Source organism: Ambystoma mexicanum, chromosome 8 (genome assembly GCF_040938575.1).
Source record: "Ambystoma mexicanum isolate Mex_15411 chromosome 8, UKY_AmexF1_1, whole genome shotgun sequence".
Classification (NCBI taxonomy): Eukaryota; Metazoa; Chordata; class Amphibia; order Caudata; family Ambystomatidae; genus Ambystoma; species Ambystoma mexicanum.
In genome coordinates, this window is record NC_090929.1 from 649,198,339 (window position 1) to 649,226,296 (window position 27,958).

The 27,958-nt window shown below is 49.6% G+C and overlaps 1 protein-coding gene across 4 annotated transcripts in view; it reads left to right on the forward strand.

Moving 5' to 3' along the window:
* CAPZB (capping actin protein of muscle Z-line subunit beta) overlaps positions 1 to 27,958 on the forward strand; it is a 631,298-nt gene that overhangs the window by 425,182 nt on the left and 178,158 nt on the right. The gene's annotated exons all lie outside the window — the stretch shown is intronic.

Below are 27,958 nucleotides of genomic sequence, written 5' to 3' on the forward strand. Positions count from 1 at the left end.
TCTTGGAGGATTCCAGAAGTTTCTGAGGCCCACCTCGTGGACATGGCCCAGGAGAAGGGAAGCTCGACACCCGGATCCAAGCTGTTCAGGAACTGCCCTGGATGCAAGTTGCAGAATGTGTTCAAGGAGGACGAGCATTCGAGATGCCTCTCCTGCCTCCACGAAGACAAAACGCACGTGGAGAAGGACTGTGCGTTTTGCATGAACATGTCAGACCGGACTATGAGGGATCGTCGGACCCGTCTCGCCAACTGGCTGGAAGGCAAGAGCATGTCTGGTGAGAAGAAGTCCGAGCGGTCTTCTAAGTCTGTGAGGGCGCCCCGGCGACGGGGGCCCAATAGAAGGCAAAGCACTGCGAGTCCGCGGGCACCAGGAGCGCTGAACGGTTGGGCTCCTCGGCTGCCAGGCAGGGCGCATCCTCACTGGCGCCATCAACCATGAGCCAACGTTCTGGTTTGGGGAAGAGGAAATCCGAGAACCCGGCTAAGCTTCTGCAGAGGTCCCGGTCGATCTCAAAGGAACCAGCCGAGGGGGAGCGAGGCGGTGACCCTCCCCCCAAGGTGAAGGCCGCAAGCACGCACAAGGTGGTGAAGGCTTTGATTCACCTGGCTAAGGCCTCTATCGAGGAAGTCGCTACGGCCCTGGCACAGCCTGTGGAGGCTACCCCAGTGGAGGCGACCTCGGGGCCCAGAGTTTCCCTGCCACCACGGAGGGAATCCTCTTTTCAGCCCCTCGAGAAGACCACCGTGAAGATCCCGGTGGAAAAAGAGGGGGGGGCCGCCAGTGGCCATTACGGACACGCCCTCCGAGGAGGAGCTGGTTGAAGTCTTGGAGGGCCTCGACAAGAATGTTGGAGGCCCGGTCCCACAAGTTGGATCCCAATGAGGAGGGTGACGAGAGCGAGGGTGGCGCCGACAAGGTTCCAGTGGAGAAACCATCGCGCCTGTCGCATCCTGAGCCGCAGGACAAATCAGCGGCCATTTTGATGGCAATCCAATCCTTATGCACGGAGATAAGGATGAGATTGCCTCTACCCCGACGGATGACCCAGAACCGGGCCCATCGGAAAGCCCTCCAAACAAGAGGAGGAGGATTCCTCCGGCCTTGCCTTTTCAGTCCTCACGGCCCTCTCAGCCTTTGTCCCCTGCCCCTGGGGATGACACAGGAACAGATACGGCCACGACGGGGAGGGGTGACGACGGTGGTGACAACGGGACGGATCTCCCATCACAGATTCCTCGGGTCTCCCCACCCGACGAAATTGGCTCCCTCCACGCCATGATTGCCAGGGCATCCGAGCTTTTCCAGCTCTGCCCCGAAGATCAGAAGAAGGAAGGCTTCCTCTACCAACGGCGCGAGGCCAAGAGGAAGACGGTCCTCGCGGTGCCGCTGCTAGATGACATCTGGGATGAGGGACTTGCGCTTCTGAAGAACCCGTCCACGACGCCTGCCAAGAGGGACTGGTACGAGAAGTACCGGGTCCCCGACGCCGCCCCCTTGTGCCTGAGGGCACAGCCGACCCCCGATTCGGTCGTCTCGGCAGCGGCCAAGAAGAAACAGGGGGTGGGGGGCATCGGCTTCATCAACTTCCCCACCGGACGGCGAGGGATAGAAACTGGACGCCATGGGACGAGTCATATCGGCGTCGACGACGATCAAGGCCGCCAACGCCCTAGCATTTGTGGCCCGCTATGACAGGGAATTGTGGTACAAGATCGCCCCCCTGTTGGACTTCCTACCGGACGACAAGAGGGCGGAGGCCCTGGCGATCCTACAGGAAGGTGAGGTGGCATCGGACCATGCCATACCGGTAGCCACGGACATTGCTGACACCGGTTTCCGCCAGTTGGGCAACAGCGTTTGCCTTAGAAGGCAGGGGTGGCTCAAAGTGACGGATTTCCGCCAAGACGTGCAAGCCAAGGTTTTGGACATGCCCTTCGACGGGAACAATCTATTTGGAAAGACAGTGGGTGAATCACTGCAGGCCATCAAGACCGACAGACGGCTTGGGCCTTGGGAGTTCTGCAGCAACGACGGCTGCACTTTCGGAACTCCGGAGGCAAGCAAGGTGCCTCCAAAGGATTCGGCGGCGGCTCCTCGACGTACCGTCAGGCAGCCCGCTCCTCTTCGCAAGAAGCTTACAGGGGACGAGGCAAGTCAGGTGGATCTCGCTGTCGTCGCCAGGGAGGCAAGGCTGCTGCTAAGCCAGACTGACCCGGCCGTTGCGTCGGGCCCCCACCGAAGCACCCCGGTGTGAGGCCGGCTGACGAAGTTCGTCAGCGTGTGGGAGTCCATCTCCACCGACTGTTGGGTGCTGGATGCCCTGGCCCACGAACACACTCTGGAATTTCTAAAGAAGTGCCCCCGAACTCCACCCGTGGTCAGGAAGGAAAACAACGTCCTTCAACTGCTGTTAGAGGTAAGGGCGATGCTCAAGAAATGAGCCATCGAGGTCGTCCCAAAGAGGCTCTGGGTATCCGGAGTATACTCAAGATACTTCCTCGTCAGAAAGAAGACAGGAGGGGGTGGCGCCCCATCCTGGACCTGCGTCGACTAAACAAGTACATCAAGGCACGGAAGTACGATGGTCGCCCTCAAGCACGTGCTGGGCCAGATAGAGGAAGGTGACTTCCTATCGTCGTTTGATTTGGAGGATGCGTACTTTCACATCCCCATCTTCAAATGACTCTGAAAGTTTCTCAGGTTCGTGGTCCAAGGACGGCACTACCAGTTCTAGGCCCTCCCATTCGGATTGAAGTCGGCACCCACGGTATTCACCAAGTGCCTAGCGGCAGCGCGGCTGCGCCTGCAGGGGAATCCACGTCTACCCCTATCTGGGCGATTGGCTCATCCGAGCGAGAAGAAGGGAACTCGCCGTCGTACACACGACGACCGTCCGGCTGCTCGCGGACCTGGGATTCCCCAGCAACTGGCCCAAATCCCACCTGGTTCCGTCGAAGGTCGCACTGTTTCTGGGAGCCAGGCTCTATACAGTAGCGCGATTGGCCTCGCCGTCGGAGGAAAGGACGAAGGCCATCCTGGGCAAGGTGCAGTGTCTGCTGGCCACAGACGTGGCCAGGGTGAGGTCCAAGTCCCTCCTCGGGATGATGTCCTCAGGCATCTACCTGGTGTGCCTGTGCAGGCTTCGGATGCGCCCTCTACAGGAGTTCGCCTGTTGGATGCAAACGACAGGCAGCTTTGAGGACAAGATCTCGCTCAACGAGGTATTCCACCAAGCAATTCGGTGGTGGGGCACCCGTGCGCATCTCGCAGCGGGCACAGACTTTCAGACCCCAGCACACCAGGTGACGGTGACGACGGATGCCTACCTGGAGGGGTGGGGAGCCACACCGGAGATCTTCACGTGAGAGGCCTCTGGCTCCCGGAGGAGAAGCCGCTCCACATCAACATACTGGAGCTACGAGCAGTGTTCTGGGCCCTCGGGTCGTTTCTCCCGTCCCTCAGGTCGTTTCTCCCGTCCCTCAAGGGCAAGGTGGTGAGGATCTTCACTGACAACACCACCACGATGTTCTACATCCGGAAGCAGGTAGAAACAAGATCCCCAGCCCTATCCAAGGAAGCCCAGGATCTGTGGCACTGGGCCGTTGCCCAGGGGATGTTTCTGGTGCACTTTCACCCGGCAGGGATAAAAAACACCATCGCCAACTCGCTCAGCAGGGAGCTGCGCTCGTGCCACGAGTGGGAACTGCGTCAGGATCAAGTGGATCGACTCAACGATGGGGCAAACCCCAGATCGACTTGTTTACAGCGACAAACTCCAAGTGCCAGAGTTTCGCCAGCAGGTTTCCCCAGCCGAGGAGCATGGGCGATGCTTTCTCGTTCCCCTGGGACGGCCTGTTCCTGTATGCGTTCCCTCCGTTGCAGTTGCTGCTGCGACTCAACCAGCTCAAGAGGTCCCGGTGCAGGATGATCCTCGTCGCACAGGCGTGGCCAAGGCAGATCTGGTTCCCAGACCTTCTGGACTTGTCATTGTCCCCACCAGTCAAGCTGTCGACGGACGCAGATCTTCTCTCCAGAGAAGGAGGCGCCATCCTTCATCACGACCCGGAGTCGCTGAACTTGCAGGCCTGGCTCCTGCAGCACTAGAGTTTGGAGGGTACGATATCCCAGCGGACTGCAAAGAGGTTCTTGCAAAGGCCAGGGCGTCCTCAACTCTCAAGTGCTACAGACATAAATGGAAGAGGTTCTCTGTCTGGTGCCGTGCACAGAGGATTAACCCTCTACGAATTACGGCCCCTCTAGTGCTACCGTACTTACTGTCGCTGGCCAAAGCTGGACTAGCTCATGCTTCCATCAAGATACATCTGGCAGCGATTTCCCGATACACCAGAACTACAGGATGGTCATCCCTGTGGTCTCATCGCCTGGTGAAGGAGTTTATGAAAGGACTTCCAATCGTTCCCGCCGGTGAAGGCTCCAGCCCAGGCGTGGGAGCTCAACGTGGCGCTGACCAGGCTCATGGGTCCGCCATTCGAGCCTTTGCATTCGGCTCCGTTGAAATTCCTGTCGTGGAAGACAGCGTTCCTTGTGGCCATCACCTCGGCACAACGCCTGGGAGAGATTCAGGCCCTATCCTGCAAGCCTCCATACTTGACTTTTCACGAGGCGAGGGTGGTGCTGAGGATGCACCCCTCCTTCATGCCCAAGGTGCAGTTGGACTTCCATCTCAACGAGCCCTTGGTGTTGCCAGTTTTCTTCCCGTCGCCGGCCGAGAGGACTTTGCACTCGCTGGATGTAGCTAGAGCGCTGAAGTTCTACGTGGACCGTACAAAGAGTTTTCGGAAGACATCACAGCTGTTTGTGAACTTTGGACCTGTGAACCAAGGGAAGGCCCTCTCGAAGACTTCCATTTCCAGATGGCTCTGGCTGCATCATGCACTGTCACCGGTTGGCAAACCGACCGTTGCCCGGCCGTCCGAGAGTCCATTCGACCAGAGCGATCGCTGCTACCACGGCGTTCTTGTCTGGTGTGCCCCTGCTGGACATCTGCAGGGTTGCTACGTGGAGGTCGATGCACACCTTCACGAGATTCTACTGCGTCGACCGGGATTCCTGGGAGGAGTACAGTCGGCCAGGCAGTGCTGCGCAACCTGTTCGCCTGAAGGTGGGCCTGGTGAGGAGGTAAGAGTTGCTTAATGTTGAGTTTATGTAATGCTTAATGTTGAGCCTTTGACACCTCCCGTGGTTTTGCATGTGTGTACTGCTATGTATTCTTATATTCATGAGCAGGTGAATCTATGCCAGACCCCATGCTGGAGAAGGAACACGTTACTTACCTCTAACTGTTGTTCTCCAGCATGGGTCTGGCATGGATTCACATGCGAACCCTCCCTCCCATCGGCGGCTCTTCACTTGGTCATACTGCCACTTCACGTGCTACCAAATCTGAGGATGGCTGCCAGGGGCGGGGCTTAGGGAGAAGACAGTCATTGGCTGGGGGCAGTATGACCCAGAGACCAGTGATTGGTTACTACTAAGAAAGACAGATCAGAAACGAAACTGATACTGATTTTTTCTTTACCGAGGATTCCCAGCCTGACGGGGAATATTCATGAGCATGTGAATCCATGCCAGACCCATGCTGGAGAACAGTTACAGGTAAGTAACTTGTTCCTTACAAAGCCAGCCACTGGTTTGTCTGCAGGGTGGGATGGGGGGGGTAGGAGGGGGTCTCAAGCTTTCCCAAATTGAGGCAGTTGCAGGCAGCTCTTGGCAATGGCACACATCCCATGGTGCAGTTGTTAAAGGGGTGAGACAGCAAGAGACCGGTGAGAGCAGTGTGCTTAAATGTGAGCACTCATTAACAGGCTGCTGCAACGCAGGCACAGTGGCAGGGGAAAGAAGCCTGCCCTAACCATATTAATATACCCACCTTGATAAAGCCAAAGTCTTTGTGAAACTAAATACCCCCAAGTAATGGGACAAAAAAGTCATGATAGCTGACGGAAGGGACAAAAACTATTCAGGCACCAGGTCTTGGCGGAAGACTAGTATTTGTGAGTGATGTACGCCCACACTGCTGCACGGCGGCACCGTCTTCCACTCAGCCTTGCCTACTCTCTGTGACTGGGATTGTTTAGGTCCTATTACCATCGACACTTTTCAGCATAGCCACAGGTCCACCCTTTAGTCCTGGACTTATTTTACCTGCAGCAGCACTTATTCTCCTCCTTGGCAATCTTGTGTTTTTTCTCCAAGCCTTCAAGTGTTTGGGTCCTCCCACCTTTGACTCATTTCAGCCTAACAGCTTCTCCTAGCTGCCACCGGTCTTCCCCTACAGCGTCTCTGCCTGGATAACTCTACTTAGCGCCTGGTGACTCTTCATTACAGCCAGTGTTTCACCCTGCAGACCCGGACTCGCTTCGCCCGCAAGGCTTGCCTCCTCCTCCTCACCCATTGCAAATCTCACTGTATCCTCTGTTACCAGTCTCCTTGAACGCACATCACGGCTGCTCCCCCTCCATTGGACTGCCACTGTTAGACTACCACCACAATACTACTCCACCTCTCCTATCTGAAGCCTCCTCTGCTCACGCTCTCATCGCTACAGTGTCCTTCATTGCCTCCTACAAGCTTCTTACTCATCCCTCTGACATTTTCAGCCTTACCTTACAGTACCTTACTCACTTGGCACCTTAACTTTCCTCAGCCCTTGCGGTCACTACACTCTGAGACCTGCGCTGCTTGTAATGCATTATATATCCCTTTAGGCCCACCCCTCTCCGCTACCCACCCCCTGCTCTGCCCTCCCCACCCTCAACACTCTCTGCCTTGTCATCATGACATATCCTCTTAACTTTCCTTTGCTCCCCTACCCTACCCTGCCCGGCACCTTACCACCTGAGGCAGATGTCATAACCTTATCTACCCACAAATAGCCAGAACTCCCAACTCCATTGACGTTGCCCTTTGGAACACGCAGATCTATCTGCAACAAAACCACTGCTGTCCTTGACTCATTTTTACGCCTCAACCTGCACTTCCTCTGTATCACCGAAACCTGGATCCCCTACCCCCATAATACTTTAGTTCCTGCATCCCTCACTTCTTCCTCATCTTCCTTTGCCCATGCCCTTCGTTCCTCAGGCCGAGGAGGTGGCATTGGCCTTCTTTTTCGCCCTTACTGTCACTCTTCTCCCTGTCCCACTCCTCTTCCAAACCTTCCCTCTTTCGAGTTCATGTATAACATTTTTAATTCCCTGCATGCTTTCTTTCCTCATTATTTACTGTCCTGCTGGCCCTCTTGGAACCTTCTATGAGGATATTGACTACCTCCTTATCCTAATCTCCCCAGTCCTACCCCTCTAATCATACTGGGTGACTTTAATCTCATCTCTCCTCCACCCCTCCCAATTCTCCTCTCCTATCCATAAGTCCTACCTTCTTACTCCTCTTCCCATCCCCGCCCGTGCACCTTTCTTCCACTCTTGATCTTACCTTTACCTCTTCACTCGCGCTTCTTCTATATCCACCCTACATATTGATCTGTCCACTCCTTACTGTCTCCTTCTGCCTCTTCTCCTGCCTTCCCGTTATCCTCCGCCTCCTTTTACCGATGCAACCTGCGTTACTTCGATCCGTCTTTTCTACACCTCCTGCTCCTCTTCCCTCCCCCCGCTCTCCCACTTCTCCTCTCTCAGCCAATGAGGCATCTGCCACTTTAACATCTAATCTCACTTCTACTCTTGATCTTCTCTACCCTCTCTCTTAATTTTGCCCTTCTCGCAAACCTGCCTAACCATGGCTCTCTCCCCACATTTCCTCCATGCGTCGCCGCCTCAGACGCCTTGAACGATGCCGGCTCAAACACCCCTCCCCTTCTAACCAATCCTCTTACTTCTCCTATCATACCTTGTACGAGAACTGTCTTGTCCCTGCTAAGCATACCCACTTCTCTGACCTTCTCCACTCTCAAGCTTCTCACCCTCGCCGAATCTTCCAAACTTTAACTTCTCTCTCCCCCTACCCCTGATCATTCCATTGCTTCTCCTCTCTCTGCCACTGAGCTCGCTAACTTTTTTTCTAACAAAGTCCTCAATCTTCGACCAAAAGATTCTCACCTCCCCCTCTTAGTCTCCCACTTCACCTTCCCCCTCCACCATGTCCTCCTTCACTCCTGTTTTTCAGTCGGAAGTCTCCCTCCTATTATCTAAAACTCACCCTACTGCCTCCCCCTCTGACCCCATTCCTACCTCCCTCATGCCTAAAATCTACCCCCTCCTTATACCCTACGTTACCTCCTCCTTCTTCAACACTTGCCTAGCTACATCTACCTTTCCTTCTTCCTTCAAGCATGCGACTACATCCCTTTCCTGGAAAAGCCATCAGCCAACCCCCTCCTAGCCTCCAATTTTCGCCCCATCTCCCTCTTGCCCTTCCTATCTAAACTCCTTGAATGCATTGTCTATTCTCAACTCTCCTCCTTCATCTGTAATCTTTCTCTTTTCTCCCCTACTCAATCTGGTTTTTGCCCTCACCACTCTACTGAAACTGCTCTGACCTCTCTCCTCACTTCTCTCCTCTCTGCCTGCTACTTGAAGCACTCCTCCATCCTCATTCTTCTCGACTTCTCAGCTACCTTTGACACTGTCAATCACCCTCTACTTCTTAACTCTCTCTCATCCTTTGGCCTCAAAGACTCTGTTCTCAACTGGTTCACCTCCTATCTTTCCAACAGCACCTTTGCAGTTTCCTGGGGTGGTAGCACCTCCCCTATCTACCCCCTCAACCATGACGTCCCCCAAGGATCCGTCCTTGGCCCTTTTCTCTTCTCACTTTACACTTCCTTCCTAGCTCCCATCATCTCCTCTTTTGGTGCATCTCACCATTTCTATGCTGACGACACCCAGCTCTTCCTCTTTCTCTTCCTTCACCCGTGACATCCATCTTAAGCTCTCTTCCTGCCTTTCCGCCTTTAAATCCTGGATGTCCTCTCACTTTCTTACCCTAAACACTGATAAAATTGAAGTCCTATTCTTCCCTGCTAACACTTCCTCCCCCCTCCTTCCATTCTCTTTTCCCCCTCCCAACTCTCCATTTCTCCTTATTCCCGAAATCTTGGCATTCAAATCGACTCTAACTTCTCTCTCTCACCATATCTCTCTCACTGCCCAGTCCTGCCACTTCCACCTCTACAATATCTGCAAAATTCGACCCTGGCTACCTTCCATGCTACTAGACTCCTAATGTCCTCCCTCATCTTGTAGTCCCTCTTGCAACCTTGCATATGTCCTCAAACCCCACCAAAGCATTGAGGCTGACTCCAACCCAGTCATGAATATCAGGAACAACTTCAGTTGCACATTTCTTAGTCTATTCTTTATCTGTGCAAGTCCTTTCAGTTGTGTCATGCAGCAACTTGCACTATACAATTTAATACATGTTCACAAAAATTGCATATTGAACACTTTTGTTATTGTGAGTTAACACAAGCGGGCACTGTTCCATCATGTGAATGTGCACAAACTGGGCCCTTGTACTGTATACGGTTCACGACTGTCCTGTTTAGAAAACGATAGCAGCATTGCTCCTCCGCCTCCCACAAATACTGCGTTCATGCGTCGGAAGTATTAAATGACGAGGTGGGGTAAGAAGCAGCTAGTCTGCTTCCTGCACGCTAAACGGGCTGAGCTTACCATGGTGTCGGGAGACCTAACAAAGGTCAATTGACACCCATTCTCAGGGTCAGTTTCCTTAAGTTAAAGCATGGTCCAGCTCTATGTAAATGTCATTGCACTGCAACAATACTAAATCCAGTAACCCAGCACCTGATTGGTCTGCAGGACAGGAACGTCATTTGGGAGTTGCCAGGGGTAGCAGTTGTTACCCCGGGCTCCCCCTCTGCTACCCATAGACCTGTCTTTGTGACCTCTGGCCCATTGGACAAATCTAGATTACATTAGCTGGAGAAATAACAGGGATGCAGGAACAACCATGAAGCAGCCATCACCAACAGATGCAGTCCATTAGTAAAGCATGCCTGAATGCTTGGCTTCATAGGTGGGGTCTGTTTGTGCAGTTCATACCCAGTACTTTAGCAAGAGAACAAAGGTTATGGGGGTTAGGTCTAGCTAGCTGGGGAATCGGTAAGAGCAGCCTTTGGGGTACTCTGTGACCACACCGCTTGAACGCACGTCTCATCAGTGTTTGTCTGCATATCCAGGGAGCCACTGGGTCTGTGATTAGTGGTGTGCCCCAATGGCATCTGCCACCAATCCTGTCTGGGCACTGCAGGACCTGACCCAGACCTGCCTGGGCACTGCGTGACAGGCATATAGTAGATAGATGCAAGGTGAGATAATTCATTTACATGAGGTTGCCTTCTACCTTTTGAAGTAAACCATCTGTTGCTTCCCCAATCAAAATATATATATTTTGAAGAATAGCTCAGAGGCAACACATTTGCTTTGGGAACAAGACGCTGCAGTGCAATATGGGTTCAGTTCCTGTTCCAGTGCTTAGAGGCTGGCATTAAGCAAGATATACAGGACCAACAAAAGGGCCTTTTCTGGGGATGATGTCATGGAGCTGCTGCTGTTTGCATTTTACAATAAAACAACCCTGCAATTACTGTAACCTGCAACACATCCTTCCCCTCTATAAATGTAATGTTCCACTATCTAATGTTATGGGGGCTGGTACTGGAGACTTAAGATGTTGTACTAGTGACTTACAGATGTTGGAAGATAGTGTTTAAGACGTAATGTGTTGTAAGAGTTGAAATGCATTGAATGCACACATGATGTTTGAGGTGGGTAATTAAGACTCACACTGTTGGGGTGGTAAAGGAGGGTACTGGAGACTTAGGTTGCTAGTTTGCTTGAGGTTGATGGTGTAGGGGAATGCTAGTGACTTAAGTTGCTGGAGGGGTGGCACTGTGTAAACATGAAGCTGTTGGAACAAGGCATTGAGGTGTAAGGTGTTGGAGGGCGAGAGTGGGTGCCAGACATTTAAAGCTGTTGATGGAGCGCCCTTAGCGAATCGCAGCGAATGGTGGGGAGCCTGTGGTGAAAATGGCTGTTGGGGGATATTCAGGCTCTGGGTGACTAGTGGGGGTTGGTTGCTGTGCAATGGTTCAAAGTGCTCTAGTGACCAGAAAATCCACACGCTTTTTGTTCAAGTTTAAAAGCATGAACTGGTATAGCCTCCGATTTGTCTTCTGGTTGGACTTGTGTTGGTCAGTTGCTTTTTCCAGTCTGTGGCCAGACACTTGGCGGGCACTCGATGTCTGCGCTTGGGGGTTCATTCCTTTTTGTGATGCCTTGGTCTATTTACAGTATAGCCTGAGTGATGTACAGTAGTCCAGGTTGTTGTGTTGAGTGCCTACTTACATTCACAGTAATTTGGTAATATGGGCCTATACAAACTGTTATTTATGCTACATATGGTGATCCATTCGTCTATGAAATGTATATTTAAGGTAGTGATATCGTAATCATTTTTCTTAATGTACTGAACAGTGCTATGTGATGCCACTTCATGTTTTGTCAAGGGGTAAAGGGTTGTGTGCCACCACTTCCCGTGATGTTACTTGAGGCAGGGGTCAAATAACATTGCTTCCTGCAACATTAGAGGTCAAGGGTCATGTGAAGTCACTTCCGATACCCCTGGTATTTTGGTGAAATGACATCCCTAAAGACGGGTCACCCAAAATATTTTAAAGAACAGTTTAAACTCCGCCAAAACATCTGCCCGAGTCTTAGCTGAAGGAACTCTACTCAAGTGCCATGCATGGTTACGGAACTCAGGGTTCAAACCAGAGACACAGACTTCCCTTATTAACAAACCAATAGAGGAGTCTGCTTTGTTTGTGAAGGCAGTTAATGAAGCTCTCGAGACAGCAGAAAGAAAAGTTGAGACTCTAAAGTCATTGAATCAAATAACCAATAAACCCTACCTGCAGTGCAGGGACTTCAACACCTGCCGGTTCTTTCTAGGGAAGTCCTTTTCCAGACCTACAGAGGCCCCCTACGCCACAGTAGGTTCACCATAGTACTCCACTCAAGAGTCGCCAAGCACCCATCAGACCACTTAACAAGGTTTTTTCGCTTGGTCAACGGAAGAGGTAGGAATGCAGCCATCAGTGGCTCCCCTGCGAACAAAAGACCGGTCCGAATCCCCTCCCATGCATCTTCAGTAGGAGGTCGGATAACATGCTTCACTCATGCATGGGAGGGGATTACTTAAGACAAGTGGGTGCTCAAGACAGTCTCCAAGGGATACTGTATAGAGTTCCTCCAGACACCTGGTTACCACCTGCCAAAAACAAGAATGGCGTTCAAAGACCATCTCCATATTATTCAGACAGAAGTGGAGGCCCTGCTGCGAAAGAGAGCGGTGGACCTTGTCTCTGCTTACGAGGTAAACTAGGTTATCTATTCAATATACGTATTTGTTCCCAAAAATAATCCAACCATGCGCCATGTATTAGATCTGCGACCTGCAAACCAGTATGTCAAGTCTCAAAGTTCAGGATGACCACTCTGACGGAGCTAGTTCCACTGCTGAAGCACAGGGATTACATGGCAACCTTGGATATCAAAGATGCATACTTTCATATTTCAATGTTGCCAGCACACAGGAAATACCAGAGGTTCTAAATAGAAGACACTCCCTATCAATTCAAGGTCCTTACCTTCGGCATTGCCTCGGTGCCAAGGGTTTTTACCAATGTTCTGGCAGTGGCAGCAGCTCAATTACACAGTCCGTTGGTGTACCCTTATCTAGACGGCTGTCTTATAACAGGAGATGCACATCAGACGTGTCTAGAGAACACCCAAAGACTATAGACCTTCTCACCCAGCTGGAGTTCTCCATCAACGAGAAAAAATCTAGCCTTATCCTCAGCCAAGTAAAAAAATTTCTTGGAGCTCTAATTCGGACAGAAGAAAGGCTGGTCTTCCCCTCAAACGAGCGGGTCCAAAACATGTTACAAATCCTTCAGGAAGTATCCAGTTGTCAGATAACCGTATGAAAAGCCATGCAGCTGATGGGAATGATGGCTTCTTGCATTTTTCTGGTTCCTCACGCCCATCTGCGCATGTGCCGATGCAAGAATGGCTCTCGAGCTAGTGATGTCAAGCAAATGGTAATTTGGTTGATCTAGTGGTTCTTGAAAGCCCTCATGCTATCACTGCAGTGGTGGACAAGAGAGAACCTTGTCAAAGTGAAATCTTTCACCACCCACGCAGTAGAGTCCACTCTCACCACAGATGAATCCCTGTCAGGGTGGGAAGCAAACCTTCACCACACAGCGCATGGAACATGGTCAAAATTGGTGGCAAGGAAACATATCAACCTGTTTGAACTTCTAGCAGTGTTCAAAGCCCTAAACGTTTTCCAGCTATACCTGTAGGGGAAAACCGTTCTACACCGGACAGACAGCACCACAGCCATGTTTTACATGAACAAGCTGGGTTGGACAGTGTGCTGTTCTAACTGGCCCAAAGCATTTAGAAGTGGGCACTGAAACGCATGTTCCTCCTGTGTCAACACGTTCCAGGGGAACACAATCTTATTGCAGATGTGCTCAGCAGAATTGTTCAACTGCCCATGAGTAGAGTTTACACGTTAACATTTTGCATGTCTTTGCAGAATGGGAGCATCCAGACATCGAAATCTTTGCAACACTGGGGAAGGCACAATGCCCAGACTAGACCTCCCGCGATCCTCAAATGTCCAAGGGGGAAAAGTCTCTGGATGAAATGGTCAGGGAAAATTGCTTACGCTCCCCCACCCTCCCACCGCCCCCCTCCTCCCTCCGCCTCCAAACTCCTCTCCAAGAGGATAATTCTCAAGATCTACCTAGAACATGTTACACTGACCCTAATAGCATCAATGTGGGCTCGTCGACCATGGTTCTCGCGTCTCATGAAGATGTCACTTTGCCCGCCAGTGAAACTGCCTTGCCCCTTCAGAATGCTATCCCAAGATAAGGCAGTGGGGGGAGGGGGGAGTTGGAAAGACACTGCACCCATACCCTCAAACTTTCAATTCGTTTGTGCATTTTCACATTTTCAGCTTCCTCAAAGATATATGGTCATTCTTAAAGTGGCAAGTAAACCTAATACCAGACATTGTTTTTTTCAATCAGTTGTAAAGCTTTATTTGGTGTAGTACTTGTAACATGAACCCAATTATGATATGATATGGCATTTATAACGCACCTGTACACAAGTGTTTCTAGGGGCGACAAGACGAGGGGAAAACAAAAGGACAAAACAACGATCTTACTAGGCCTAGCCATTCTGATCGCACAAGAGCAGGGAAGGGCGGAGGAGAGGGTGGATAAGTGCGGGACAAAGGAGAAAAACAAGAGGGCAGCCAGCGGGTGGCAAATAAGTGCAGGGGAGGGGACTGTAGGGAGGGTTACAGATACAGACCAAAAGTGCAGGGGAGCCAAGGGGCAGTGCAGGATTGCAGCTGGACAGGCAGGGACCAGGGCCCGAATTCGGAGGGTGACCAATGCATAGAACAGGCAAGTGATCAGCAAGGGAGAGGAAGAGCTAAGGCAGAAGCAAAGAGAAAGGTCTTGAGTTGCTTCCGGAACCAGAGATGGTTCTAAACAAATTTCAGAGAGGCACGGGAGGCTGTTCCAGAGGGAGGCCCCAGCCGAAGAAAGAGATCGACCACCAACTCATCGCTTGGAAAAGCGACTGACCCTCAGAGTTGGAGGTGGAAGAGCGAAGAGCTTGAGAAGGCAGATATTTAAGAGAGAGTTGGAGGTAGTGTGGTCCCAAGCCCCAGAAAGCCTATTGGACAATGCAAAGGTTCTTGAACGATGAGAAGCTCAGTCTTACTGGCATTAAGGCAGAGATCATTGGCGATGCACCACTCTTGAAATGCAGAAAGACCGTCTAGAATGAGAGGAGGAGTTGAGGTGGCTGAGGGGAGCCTGAAGGAGAGTGGAGTGTCATCTGCATAGCACTGTAAGTTGGAACAGAGGACGGCTATGCGGTGGGCAAGAGGTGCCAGGTATTGGTGAACAGCCAGGGAGAAAGATTAGACCCCTGAGGAACAACACAGGTAGAGCGAGGCGAGGAAGGATCCCAGTTGTACCTGGGAGGGTCGATCAGAAAGGTCAGCCAGGCCAGGGCCTGATCAGTGATAGCAAAGTTATCACCGAGCCGGTTGAGCAGGACGGCATGGTTAACCTAATTGACTGTTCACCCACACATAGTCCTTTAACTAACTTACCTCTTATACCCTGGACTAGTTTTAAACTCCCAAACTATCCACCTTGCTGCCCGTTCTGCTTGAACCTCTCTGAAAACAAGGATTCCTGTTTTAAAATCCCTGTAATCAAAGGTTTCATGGAATGGGTAAAAAGACTTCAGCCCAATACCGCCCCCCCCCCCCACACTCCATTGCTAATCCACTAATCCATCTCCCGGATGGGACATGAATGTCGTCCTTACTAAACACTAAACTTATGGGCTTGTCTTGGGGTTCCCACCTAAGACTGCCTTCCCGGTAGCTATTACTTCTTGTTAGGAGGGTAATTGAACTACAAGCTCTCATTTCAAGACCCATTTGTTACTATTCATAAGGAAAAGTAGTTTTGCGCACCCATCCACGCTTTGCACCCAAATTAATCTGTGTAAAGCAATTCATAGAACATCAATCTTTCTTTCAAAATCCAACTAATTCTGCTGAAAGTAGTCTCCATACACTAAATGTTAGGTGAGCAGTGATTTACTACCTCAATAATACAAAACCATTTCAGAAGCCCTTTTAATTCTTTGTCTCCATTGCCACTGGTAGAGACGGGATCCTGTCTCTAAGACCGCAATTTCAAAATGGACTGTTCAATGTATCCAGATGTTACTCTTTCAAAGAGTTTTACCTTTTACGCCTAGAGCACATTCTACTGGAGGCACATGTGCTACTATATCCTTTATTACAAATAGTTATATAGATATTTGCAAAGCAGCTACCTGGAGCTCTATTCACCCCTTTTCACAACATTACTGCTTAGATACACATTCGTAGAATGATTCTCAGGTGGGTCAGGCGGTATTAAGACTTCTTTTTTCTGCTGTTCCAACGTCCCAACTCCATCTCATGGTACTGCTGACTAGACTGTGCACAGTCAAAGCATCAGAAGACATTTTTTACTTACTGTAATCGTATTTCTGGTGCTTGTATCTGCTTGGATTCACATGTGCCCTTGCTTCCTCCCCGCTTGGACTTGAAGGAACATAGACATCTTACACCTTTCCTATCCTTCGGTACTCACACACTCATTCTCTTCAGGCTCCCTCATGGCAGAACAAAAACTGGGGGGGGGGGGGAATCTTGACTCGTTAAGGATCATGGGCACTCTATATGTCACAGTAGGAATAGTGTTTAACGCACCTAGGTCGGCGCCCCTTGTCGAACTTTGAAAACACAATGCAATACTCGCCGATTACCATAAGATGTCGGACTATATGCACAGCATGTTAATCAAAGCAGCTAACAAGCACCATTAATACGATTATGGTAAGTAATGTCATGCAATCATCAGTATGTACACTTAATACTTCATCAAATAACTCGATCAAACAATGCAGGTGAGTAATGCAGATGCAGTAGAATTATGGGAACCAGTCACAAATACAATATCCTAACTTTAGAAGTCAGAACCCTAAGATGAATGGGGCCTTGTGCCCAAAAGTCACAGGGTTCAATGCAATGTTTCTCACTGATATGAGTGCTCTTTAAAAAGGAGACAATTGGCTTGTGGTGGTGGTTAGTTTAGAGCTACATGAAAGCTCTATAACAATTTACCCAAGGGTGAGTATGTTTCTCATTGTTCCAGAAACAAGGCTAAACCACAGGCAGGATACCCAACCCAGCTCTGACGACCAAAGGTGTGTGGAGGGGAGACTGGAGACCAAGTGACTTGTCGACCATGTTCTCCTATGGACGACAGGGAACAGGCACAAGTATGCTTGCTTAATACCCAGTCTCCAATTTTCTCAGATTTCTTGATAGATCGTCTGAGAGGGTGGTGCTGGGTGCTCGTTCTTCTGCCCTTTGTTCTGATGAGAAGTGCCCAGTGGTTTAGGGTTTGAGGATTCTTCTGGTTGGTTGCAACTGCAAGCTGAAATTCCAGCCAGCGAAGAAATGCAGAATCCAACGATGCAGACCTGTTCAGGAGACTTCACAGGATGGAGGAAGGAGAGTTCCAGTGATGATCACTGTTTGCAGGCGACGGCGGGCGTCCTTCCAGTCGAGGTCACAGAAGTTGCTCCAGCACAGGTTTTCTTTGGGGATAGGAAGTTGGAATTGGGGCTAGAAGGCGACCGCCTTGTGGCACAAGCTGGCAACCACTACTGTTCCAGGCTTAAACGTGGAATGGTGAGGGTTCTGGTGCGGTAGCCCACGAGAGAGCTGGCCAGTCCACGGACATTCCGAAGGCTCTGAAAAGCTGGATAATCTAAGGTGTTGAAACTAGTTGGTCCGACTAGTCCAAAGGCTGAAGCACCACTCTGGGTCTGAGGAGATCGGGCAGAGGAGCAGGGCTTTACCGGGCCAGACACTGGAAGGGATGCTGGGCCACTTCAGGAGTCCTCTTTGCATAATCAGCGGTCTGCTATTCGAGGGATTCTTGGCTCCAAGGTAGATCTGAAGAATAGCTGAAGAAGTTCTCTTATCCAAAATCAAGAAGCAAGTCCAAACCCACCAACGGTAAGAATCTACACTATTCAAACTGCCATTGGTTGGCCAGTCGGAGACACTTACTGGTTCCGCCCTAGTAGCAGACCTGTCACCAGTGATGAGGACTAGACCGTTCCAACTCCCTTCCTGGGCCAAACAGACAGGCTCACTAGCCGCGGAAAGCAGAAGCTTTCTGGGTCGAGTGCATGACCTTTACAAGGACTTTTCGAGGGGGATTGTGTCCTCCGACATATTCCACATCTATGACAGTAATCACCACAGCTGTGCTGCTTTGGAACATTTTTCGGGATCTGCGTCGATGACGTTGATACGCTGTCCCTCGAGGGCCTCCATCGAGCGCCGACGTCACTGGATGTTATGAGGACGCACGACGCCCGTAGCCTCCGTTCTGTTTTTTCCGCGAACGAAGTAGTCGGCACCTCCCTCAACGCCGAATCAATCGACGCCTTTTGAAGAGGCTTTACCGGAGGTGCCCCGAAGGGCCATGGAACCTCTGAGGAAGGCCCTGAGTAAGTCAGTGAGGCCTGTGTTTGATCCTTTTTCTGTACCTTCATCCAGGGATTTATTCCAGGCTTTGGATTACACCTCAGAGGTGGAAGGGTCAGAGGAGGAGGCGTTTGACCCTCCTGAGGTTCCTGATGACCTGTTGTCTGGTCATAGGCAGATGGAAGACCTGCATCAATGCCTGCATGACGCCAGTGGTCTGGACACCTCCCTGGAGGTTGAATCTGGCAGGCCAGAGCCTGGTACGCACGCTGAGTCTTCGTACAGGCGTATCATGTTGAGGGTGACTGAGTACTTGGGAGGGGGGGGGGGGGAATCTGCTCCACCTGTAGATTTTCTGCAGGATGACCTGACAGATATATTGGACCAGAGTCCATCCACTGACCAGGTGCTGCCATTTCATATGGCCTTACAGAGAAGGGTGGTGGCGGCTTGGACTGCTCCGAAGAGTCTCCCGGCAGTGAATAAGTCGCTACCGAAGAAATACCGTCCAGCCAGTGGCGACCCCAGATACTTGTCTACGCACCCCACTCTGGAGAGGTTGGTGGTGCAGGCGGCTACTGTCCAGGCTAAGCAGGCTGTGTACCCTACCATCCCTACGGATAGACGACAAGCGCTTTGACGGTTGGGCGAAGAAAGTATTTTCATCTGGGGGGCATGGCTTTAAAGGCAGCCAACTCCATTTGTGCCTGGGCAAGATTCACACACACTCTGTGGAATTGTGTATCTTTGGCGGCTGAATATATTTCCGAAGGGGAGGAACGGGATGGTTTTCTTGCCCTTGTGCAGGATGGCAAGGATGCCATGTGTGAATCCGTTCAGTCGGGTCTGGACGCAGCAGACTACAGCCGGTCCATGTCGGCAAGCACTGTGATGCACAGGTTTCCGTGGTTGCGGAAGTCGGGGTTTGCTCCTGATGTACAGTCCCGGCTTCTCAACAATGTACAGTCCCGGCTTCTCAACATGCCCTTTGATCTTGACCATCTTTTTGGCAGCAAGGCTGATGAGAGCCTTGAGATGTTGCAGACCTCCAAAGCTGCAGCAAAGTCGTTGAGCGCTGCAGTGCGTCAACCTCTGCCTTTTTGTCCTAGGGGACAGCAATGGAGGTGAGGTTCCTTTCGATACTACTCTGACTGGCAGCTCCCCTCGATCTACCAAAGGAAAAGGGGCCAACGTAGGAGTACCAGAGGTGGGAAGCAAGGTACTCGAGGTGCCAAAGCCGCTCTGGCAGTTGCCTCTTTGCCCCCAGGCACTGCTGCAGCCGCTTCCACTCAGTCATGAGGCCATGTCCCATGGTTCGCCAGTTGGGCGAAGGCTGGCGCAGCATCTTGTAGAATGGCGTGCCATTACTTCAGATGTGTGGGTTCTGGAGATCATAGCCCACGGCTACTGTCATTTCCGGCAGAGGCCTCACAACAATCCACCAGGGAAGCTCTTTGAAGAGTCTGGATCCGCTCCTTGTGCAGGAAAACAAATCCCTGCTGGAGAAAGACGCCATAGAACTGGTGCCTGTAGCGGAGAGGAACAAGGGATGGTAGTCCCCATATTTTTTTTTATCCCGAAAAAAGACTGGGGATTGAGACCCATCATGGACTTGTGTGGTTTGAACAAGCTCCTCAGGAAGGACAAGTTCAAGATGGTTACTCTCTCTCAAGTCCTCCAGGCCCTTCAACTTCAGGACTGGTTGGTGTCTCTCGACCTCAAGGAGGCTTACTTTCATGTGCCGATTCATCCCAAGCACAGGAAGTACCTGAGGTTCGCGGTTGGCGACTCGCATTTTCAGTTTCGGGTCCTGCCGTTTGGATTGACCTCCCCCCTGAGGGTCTTAACCAAGCTAATGGTGGTGGGAGCGTATCTCAGGAAAGGGGGATTCACGTCTACCCCTACCTGGACGATTGGTTGATCAGGGCACGCTTTCCCGAGCAACCCCTGGATCATCTGTCTCCTGCCATTCCCTTCAGAAGCTGGGCTTCTCCCTCAACTTAAAGTCTCACTTGGCACCTACCCAGTGGCTCCAGTACATCAGAGCAGTGCTCGATACATCCCTGGGGGAGTGTTCGCCTCCCCAGGTGAGGCCTCATCACATTCTTCAGATGGTGAAGTTTCAACATGCCTAGTCTCTCCCGGCGAGTTCTTGAGGTTGGTCGGCCTCATGGCATCCTGCATTCTACTGGTGCCAGAGGCCAGGCTGCGGATGAGATCTCTGCAGTGGGCTCTAAAGATGCAATGGTCGCAGTCCTCCGGCAGGATGTCGGATCCCATTCAGGTGCCACCCCGGTCGCCCAGGATCTTCTGTGGTGGGCCATCAAAGGCAATCTGATGAAGGGGGGCTCCATTTTGGCTATCCTGGCCGAAGGTAACGGTCGTTGGTCTCGGTCGGAATCCAGACTCCATTTCAATTTTTTGGAGTTGAGGGCCGTCAGGTTAGCCCTGAAGGCTTTTCTGCTGTCTGTGCAGGGGAAGAGTGTCCTGATGATGACGGACAATACAGTGGCCATGCACTACCTCAACAAAAAGGGGGGGTGGGGCAGGGGGTCTCCCACTGTGCAGTGGCGATGCAGCTCTGGTTTTGGGCCATCCAGCAGGAAATTTTGATCTCGGCAGTTCATCCGGCCAGAGACGAAAACGCAGCTCGGAAGCTCTGAGCAGGTAGAGCATGTCTCTCATGAGTGGGCGCTGGCTCGGGAAGTTCGTTTGGAGATCTTCGCCCTTTGGGGGACCCCACAAGTGGATCTCTTCGCCAACAGTGTCAACCGGAAGTACGAAAGGTTCTGCTCGCAGGAATTTCCTCCAAGTGGAGTCTTAGGGGACACGTTCATAGTGAAGTGGTCCTTCCCACTGCTGTACATGTTTCCTCCAGTCCCTGTCATTCCGCAAGTGTTGCGGAGGTTAAGGAGGTTCGGTTCCTGAATGATCCTCATTACTCCGGCATGGGCCAGGAGAGCGTGGTACCCGGACCTTCTCGACATGTCCATCTGCCCTCCACACCGTCTTTCCTACCGAGATGATCTGCTCTCACGGGAGGGGGGTCGGGTTCTCCATCCAGAGGTCAAGTCTCTCAGCCTTCATGCTTGGCATCTGAAAGGCTGAGGTATAGGGATTGGGACCTCCCCGAGGACGTGATGGAGGTGTTGCTTTTGGCCAGAAGGCAAAGGCACGCAACAAAATCCATGTACCGTTGCCATTGGAGAAAGTTCTGCGACTGGTGCAGGGTACAGAATGTGGATCCTTTTCAGTGTTCAATTCCTGTGGTTCTCTTTTTTGCTTTCATTAGCCCATAAGGGCCTGCAAGTGGGTACCATTAAGGGTCACCAGGCGACGCTGTCTATATTTAAGTGCTCGTCTGAGTAGTGTTTTTATTTTAAGATTCCTTTGATTTCTCAGTTTCTAAAAGGGCCAACTAATGTGTTTCCACCGTCGCCTTTCCCAGGGCCAGGATGGGATTTGAACTTCGTTCTAAAGTTCCTAATGGGAGCTTTGTTTGAGCTCTTACATTCTTGTCCATTGAGACTGTTGTCCTTTTAGACTGTATTTTTAGTTGCGGTTACTTCCGCTCGCAGAGTGAGTGAGTTGCAGGCACTCTCCGCCAAGCCACCTTTCACAGTGTTCCATAAGGACAGGGTTGTCCTTAGGGTTCATCCTTCTTTTCTTCCGAGGTTGCGTCGGAATTTCATTTGAGCCTGAAGGTTATTCTTCCGGCGTTCTATCCTCTTCCGCATCCTGGTAAGGAGAAGGAGAGAGAGGCTCCATAGATTGGATCCGAGGAGAGCTTTGAGCTTCCATCTCTCACGGATGTCCAGGATCAGAGTGGACGATCAGCTGTTTGTAGGATACGGTGGAAGGCGTTTAGGTCAAGCTGTTACCAAGCAGACCTTGTCCAGATGGATCATTTTGACGATCCTTGAATGTTACCGCTTGGTGAGTAACGACCCTCCGGTAGGCTTACGGGCACATTCTACTAGCGGTGTGGCTGCCTCTACTGCTCTGCAGAGGGGTGTTCCCCATTCATAATATTTGTGAAGCAGCCACATGGGCCTCTGTCCATACTTTGTTAAAACGCTACTCCCTGGATTCTATCCATGGGCAAGATTTGGCCTTTGGTAAGGCGGTCCTCTATTCTGCAATTTGATTGGGCATTCTAATATTCTAAATTCTTTTCCCACCTCCATAGTTTGGTACTGCTTTGGGAGTCTGTCATAGATGTGGAATGTGTCGGCGGACACAATCCCCTCGAAGAACAAGTTACTTTCTTACCTGGTAACGTTCTTTCGATGGGCTGTTCCTCCGACGGATTCCACATTGTAGCCTGCCCCTCTACAGAATTTCTTATGCGATTGCAGCTTACGTCCCGCTAGGCTTTCTGTAGTCATACTGACAGAAGATTGGTGCCACACGTTCTGGGAAAAAACTACAATTGAGGCTACAGGTGTCGTGCGTCCTACATATAACATCCAGTGACGTCGGCACTCGACGGAAGCCCTCGAGGGACGGCGTAGCGACGCAGACGCCAAAAGTTTTTCCGAAGCAGCTCAGCTGTGGTGATTACTGTCATAGATGTGGAATACGTTGGAGAAACATCCCATCGAAAGAACGTTACCAGGTAAAAAAGTAACTTGTTCTTCTAATCTGTGAAGGTAGGAAGGTCAAACTACAATATGGCCAAAGAACAAGTGAAACTCTCATGGTACAGCCATTTTAGGGCACTAGCCACATTTAGCAGCCATACTTGGTAAAGACGTGGGAAATTTCCTTTTGACCCATTTTAGTTGATGCCTGAATCGCATTATATCGAGTGCTAGGACCTGGAATTATTTCCTGCAAGAAGTTCTTCATAAATATGATTTTTGGCCGCTGGTTTACTCAGTTTCTTGAAACCAATTATGTCCGCTCCCAAACTCTTATGAAGATGAAGGGTGACATTTTGACACCGGTTAGAGAGATACCTCTGTTGCCATTACTATTTGGCCTTTCCTTGCACACCCTTGCCCAAGGAAAAGGGGTGGGGGGTGTAGGGGAATTCAGTTATTCTTGACCTGGAATACTCTAGTTCCTCTCGAAAGGTTTCTCAATTTTACAATAACATTTTTATGTTAAAAGAGCTCAGTCTGTCCCCATTCTCACTGAGGAATTCGTTTTCTCTGTATAAGGTAAGTTAGTGTTTTGTGTGTTTAAAAATCCTATACCACTAGAGAAAATTCAGAGGCTCTGGGCACAGTTTCCTTCTGAAAGGAGAAACACATCTGATATCTTTGTTTTTATTTAACTAAATCCATACCTATGTTGTATTATACGCAATATTCCTGTTACCTGAAAACCATTCTCAGGATTTTCTAACATGGAGAGCCCTACGGGCTTTTTGGTTGGAGGAATTGACGCTGGCTGTTAAAAAAAAATAGTTTCCAGGCCTCTGTGCGTTTCTATCTCGTTTGGCTCACAAAAATTACATTTCAAAAGGAAAAAGTTCAACTTTATTTGTGCTATTGATAGGTTGAAGATAGGCTTTGATGGCCAGCAGGCTTGATGGGGCAATCGTACTGGAATATGGTACAACGCAAATTAAATATGAAAGCTCCTCTGTCTCATCTCTTCCTGCTTTGGGGTAATTCAGATTTTTCTCCAAGATGTCAAATTTGAATGTTGATTCAGTGGTGGTCTAATCTGTTTCTAATAAACCCTTCAGATACTGGATGTTACCCCTTGGAGCTCTTTATCGATTTTCTAAAACCACTTGGAAATCAATATGCTGAAAACTAACATTTTGCACTTTAGAGCAAAAAGTGGGGGTAGTACATTTTGTTTTGAGAATAAACTCAAACCCCCCCCATATGATTTGGTACATTATTTCAGTTATCGGGGGGGGGGGGGTTCTTTTCCACCGCCAATGTATAATGAATTCCTAATATTCATACACAGAAAGGCAGTGCCCTCATGTCCTGTTCGTGGGAACTTTTCGAGTTTCTCCTTAATGTAGCTTGTAGAGTGCTACATATGTGAAGAATGCACCTCTGATTTTGTATGTTTGAGGTTTCAGGTTCATCAGGCCAACTTGAAGGGGTGGCTGAATCAGCCAGGTAGCAAATTGTGGTAGAGAAGTCTTTTGGTAGTAAGTAGTGAAATCACAGTTCACCTAATTAGTATGGAGTTAAATTCGATCTCCTTGTTGAGCTCTGACTATTGTGGCAGGCCAGATGAAGGACACATACTGATTAGGCATTGTAAGATTTTTTTTTATTAAAGAAAGGGAAAAAGCCTATTTCCCTATTCTATGGGGTATTGCCTACCTAACAATAAAATAATTAGTCCCCTGCCCAAACTAACTCTAACACTATCTTTAACAACTAGGAAAAGGAGAATTGCTGCCTTCTGGCGAGTTGGCTGTTCAATAACTAATTTAACTAATTTTCATAGTCTTGTGACTTATTTGATCAGTTCATACAGTTCCTTTAATACTTCTTTGCTTTCATGTCTTGAATTTTTCTTGGTCTTATTTGTATCTTTTCCTGCATCGGAGATTTCAGTTAATTTGATATTTTTCTCATTGATTCTCACGCAAGGGTTTTTCTTCCCTTTTCCCAGGTTAAGGTCATCCAACCTTTCTAAGTTTCTCTAACATTTTATCCTTCTCATTAGGATGTCCTCTTACAGCCTCGTTCTCTGTGTAAATAGCACTTTCCTTACTTTGAGTTCCAGGTTTGTATTCTCAATGTCTTGACTGAGGGATCTATGTATAGTTTTATAGCAATTCCCTATTTCTGTTGGTGGCAATGGTACATTCTATTTAATGTTAAAGGACATTTGTACCGCGAACTATCACCACCAGAGTGGTCCCCTGGTGCTCTGGCGGCTCTGAAAGAGGAAGGGAGGGTGAGTTAGTGGGAGGAAGCTGGAAAAGTACAAGAGAGCAGTGATGTGCTGTTGGCGGCCTCAGCCCACTGGGTCTGTTGGCTGGGCCTGGGGTGTTTGCGGCCGGTAGTCGTCATGTACTGTTGTGCGACAGTTTTCTTTTGTTTTGGTGTTGCAATGTAGTGAAGTTTGTGTGGTTTGTTGTGTTGTAGGTTTGTGGTTGTTTGGTTTGGATTTTTAGAGGTGTATGCAGAGGGGGAGATTGTTAGTGGAATTGGTTAGTTGGCATCTCTATCCCGAATTGAGGCGCTGGGCTCGAGTAATCTTCCCCAGGATGTGTGCAGTAGTACCCCTGCGCCTCTGTCCTGATCTGGGCCCATCCGGGATTAAAGGTCCCTTTCACATCTGGCCCCCACCTCCACCCGCCTCCCTCACAACCCTGCCTTCCTCCCTTCCTACTCATATGGCCAGTGCACCTGCTAATGTCCACAACTCAGCTAGTGTGGTGATTGCCAATATCCCTACTGTTCCACAATACTGTGGTACCTGATAGCAACTAAGCGGCGAGTGAGGATGTTGGGTGGGATTGGCTGGGGTTGTTTATGGGTGTCGCCTGTGTTCCACTTTACCCGACGTCACCCGTTCAGGTGCTGTGGGAGCTCCCCTGTCATTTCTGGGAGCTGTCAGTGTCCTCTCCAGTTAAGTCATCCTTTTTCCTTTCTGTTTCGGTTTTCAGTTTGAGTCTGTGGTGTTGAAGAGCCAGGTCTTTAGTAATTTCCTAAGTTTTAGGTGTTTTATTTCTTTTGGGATGTTATTCCAGGTTTTTGTGGCTAAGTGGTAGAAGGAGGTGCCTCCAATTTTTCTTAAGGGATGGTTCTAGTTCCAGGTGGATTTGGACCTGAGTCTGGTTGGCTTGTAGATTATTTTCTTTGAATTCTGCTCCTTGTCCACTGATTGCCCTGTGCGTTATGCACATTGTTTTGAAGGTGATGCGATGTTTTACTGGGCGCCAGTGTAGTGTTTTTAGGGCAGGAGTGATGTGGTCTCTTCTTGGTAGTTTGAGGAGTAGTCTGGCTGCTGCATTTTGGATCCGTTGTAGTTTCTTCAGGAGGTACTCTGGTATTCCAAGGTAGAGGCTGTTTGCATAGTCGATTCTTGACATGATGAGGGCGATGATAGTGAGTGTTTTGTGCGTGAAGGAGAGCAAAAGTAGGATTCTTCTTACCGTGTGGAGGAGGAAAAAGCATTTCTTGGTTGTTGCATTTATTTGTAGTTCTAAGGTTAGGGTGTTGTCCATCAGGACTCCCAGATTTTTTTACTACCTTAGATGGTGTTGGTGCGGTTCCCATTTCTGTTGGCCACGGGATGGCGGTTTTGGTCTTTGGAAATTATCATGATTTCTGTCTTTATTGGGTTGATTTTCAGGTTGTTGGCATTCATCCAGTTGAAGACTTCTTTTAGACAGTCGGTTAGGGTTGAATGATCGGATTCTTTTTTTTGTAGATGATTTGAGGATCATCTGCGTAGTTGTAGCATGTAATGTTGTATTTTTTGAAGATTCTGAGGACTGGAGTCTGGTAGATGTTGAAGTGCAGTGGTGATGGTGAAGATACTTGTGGCACTCCACAGTTGTTAACTCGTGGAGTGGATTTGAAGGGTTTAATCCATACGGTTTATGTTCTGTCTGTTAGGAATGATTTAGTCCAGAATAGTGCTGTGTCTGTTATGCCGATGCCTTCTAGTCTTTTGGTTAGGGTGTCATAGCTAACTGTGTTGAAGGCTGCGGAGATGTCTAGCAGCAAAAGGGCTGAGGTTGTGTTTGTCTGCGTTAGTTTTTAGGTCGTCTCAGATGGATAGTAGTGCTGTTTCTGTTCCTCTTGCGGGTCTGAAACCAACTTGAGCTTGGTTTAGCAGGTTGTTTTTGTACGTGTTCTTGGGTTAGTTCATATGCGTAGGTTTCCAAGAGTTTTGTCGGGTAGGGAATGTTTGAGATCGGCCTGTAGTTAGGTGAGGTCTTCTGCATCGCCACTTGTGTTTTACATAAGTGGTTTAATATATGCTGATTTGAAGTCCCTCGGTACAGTTCCTGTTGCTAGTGATAGATTTAGAAGGTTTCTGTAATATTTTTCTGGCGTTCCTTGTGCAAGGATTGATTTGTAGATGTCTGGGGGACAGGGATCCATGGGTGATCCAGCTTTCTTGCTGTGTTTTACCAGCATTGCGAATGCCTCTGCTGTTATTTCAGGAACGTTTTTGAGTTTGTGCTGTGGTTCTGTGTTAGGTTTGTTTGATTGTAAGTTTTGGTTGGTCTCTTTTGTATGATTTGTCGGATGTCATTGAGTTTTTTTCTTGAAGTGTTCTGGCAGGTCGTTGCATAGTTTCACTGAGGGAGTTGGGGTGTCATCGCAGCCTGGTGGGTTTCTTATCTCTTTAATCATGTTAAACATTTATTTGTGGGTGTTGGTGGCATTGGTGATTCTGTCGTCATAATGCCTTCTCTTTGCCTTTTGAATTTCCTTGTATGCCCGTATTTGTATCTGCAACAGTGTTTTTTGTTTGGATTGTATTCTTTCCTCCGTTCCGGTTGCATCTTTTTTGTTTTCCTTTTTCATGGTGCTTAATAGTGGGGTGAACCATTTTGCAATTGCTTTTTTTTTTTTACCTCTGCAGTCACAGTTCTTACTAGTCAGTCTATTTACCTTGACTGTGACGACCATGTGACGATGAAAGCCCCCTTCATATTTTTCCAGCTTCAGGTGCGCTTTAAACACATGCTCTTTCCAGGGACCATACTCCGCAAACGGGAGGCCTAAAAAGTTGTAGGCCGCGACTTGCTGCAGCTTTTCCATGTTGACTTCTATGTGAGTGAATAGCAATCTATCTCTAACCCTCAACCGCACCCACCCATGTGTCTGACCTCACTTGG